This window comes from Petaurus breviceps, unplaced genomic scaffold (assembly GCF_028583685.1).
Source record: "Petaurus breviceps papuanus isolate PSGF00001 unplaced genomic scaffold, PetGlider_PUasm1.0 551, whole genome shotgun sequence".
Classification (NCBI taxonomy): Eukaryota; Metazoa; Chordata; class Mammalia; order Diprotodontia; family Petauridae; genus Petaurus; species Petaurus breviceps.
The window spans coordinates 38,085,176-38,087,273 of NW_027186372.1; positions in this window are offsets into that span (position 1 = coordinate 38,085,176).

Sequence of the window (2,098 nt, forward strand, 5' to 3'; positions counted from 1 at the left end):
TTGTTGAGTAAGGGTGGTGGTGGTGGTGATGACAGTGGTAGGGTGACATGGTTGGGTATTTGCTTTAGGAAAATCACTTTGGTAGTTGAATGGAAGATGGATTGTAGGGGATAGTGATTTGATACAGGCAGACCCACCAGCAGGCTATAACAATGACCAAGGCATGAGGTGGTTAGGACCTGTACTAGAGTAGTGGTAGTGTCAGAGAAGAGAAAGGGGGCATGTTAGATAGATGTTGCAAAGGTAAAATAGACAGGCTTTGGCAACAGATTGGGTATGGGGGTAGTGAGAGATAGTGAAGATCCAGGATGGATTTTCCTAGGCTGTGAGCTTGAAAGCCTGGGAGGATAATGTTGCCCTGTATAGTAATAGGGAAGGTAGGAGCTGGGGAGAGTTTAAGGCAAAAGATAATGAGTTCTGTTTTAAACATATTGAGTCTAAGATGTCTGCTGGACATCTAGTTTGAGATGTCTGAAAGGCAGTTGGGGAAGAGAAATTGAAGGTCAACCCAGAGATTGGGGCAGGATAGGTAGATTCAAGAATTACCAACATTGGACAGCTTAGGAACTGGGCCTCTAAGAAGATGAGGAATCTGAGTGGAAGAACAGAAAAGAGAAGAGATATATGTAGGTGAGATAAACTTAGGATGAAATAGCTGAAAACATGCTTGGGTTAAGGGGGCTTTGATTTATTCATTTCTAAATTGGATTCTGAGGCCAGCCTAAGACTAGATTTGGACTGGAGAAGAACTAAGAGGTTAAATTTGATTCACTCTCTCCCTGCTTTAGAGAAACCTGGGAGGTGGATTTTTTCTTCTGATATTGACAGGAATCATGAATTCTTTTTCATTCTTCTGTGAAATGATAGCCACTTATCCTCTAGCAAATGGGAGGGAGGATCATGTAATGGAGCATTGGTAAATACTGGAAACCATCTCTAGAGTCTTTAATATTTGTCCTAACAATACATACATGGGTATGTTTTGTATGTGTGACATTGTGTGTTAGTTGACATTGATCTATATAACATTTGCTCCACCTTCTTGTGTAATAAATAGTCTTCTCTTTCAATGGTATTGACTGATTCATTTTCCCATTTTGTTTGACACTCCAGAATGGAAGTTGTTAGCTGTTTGTGACATAGGTGGCCTTCATTTACTGTTTCGCTACTCTTAAATCTTTATACTGGCAGTGCATATAGATGATGATAATAGCTACTTAATTGGAAATAATGGAACAAAAAATGGAACCATCCCTGGTGTGAGAAGGTAGGTTTCTCAATGAACAAGTGTCAGGTGGATGCTGGGTTTTTGGTCACCCTGTGCTAATTGCCCCCTTCACCCAGTAAAATACTATAATGACGATTGTTATTATTTTTCAAATAATGTTTTCCTCATAGGAGATGCAGATGTAATAGATGCTTTCCTTCTAACCCAAATTTCTGAAAAATACCCTACATCCTCAATACTTCAATCTAATCAAGATGGAGTTGTTTTCTTTTTGGTTTTTACTAGTCATTGGGGTTTAAAACATTTATTTATAGAATGATTTGTAAAAAAAGAAACCATTTTATGCTTGCAGGGAGAATGTTTACATTCTGAACACTGCCTTCTGTAGCATTTGTGTCAATTCTTTGTTGGTCTTTTTCAAGCTGTGATTTTAAAAATAATCTAGAACTAATTTATCTAATGAATATTCAAGTATTGCAAAGAAACATTTGAAATCCTTCAGTCAGCATCTTTCTGGGAAGCAAGCATGATTACAGCAGAAAGTATTTGGAAGCTATTTGCAGTTTGGCACAGCCAGGTAGACTTTCACATATTTAAATGCTGTATACATAGTAGGCAGTTAATACAAATCTGCTGACTCGACAAAACTCACTATAGATTCCTTTTGCACAATCTGATTCCCCTCTGGGCAGGGGTCTAGACTGTGAACATTACCATTGTTATTGTCACTACCACCAACATCTCGGTTTGCTAAGCCTTTTTGATGGGGTTCAGATAGAAATAGTTTTGGAATGAGTTGCTATTGTGCTATTGTTACTATTTTGTGGGCTATTATACGGGTGAACAGAAGTTGCTTTTTGTAGTCTAATA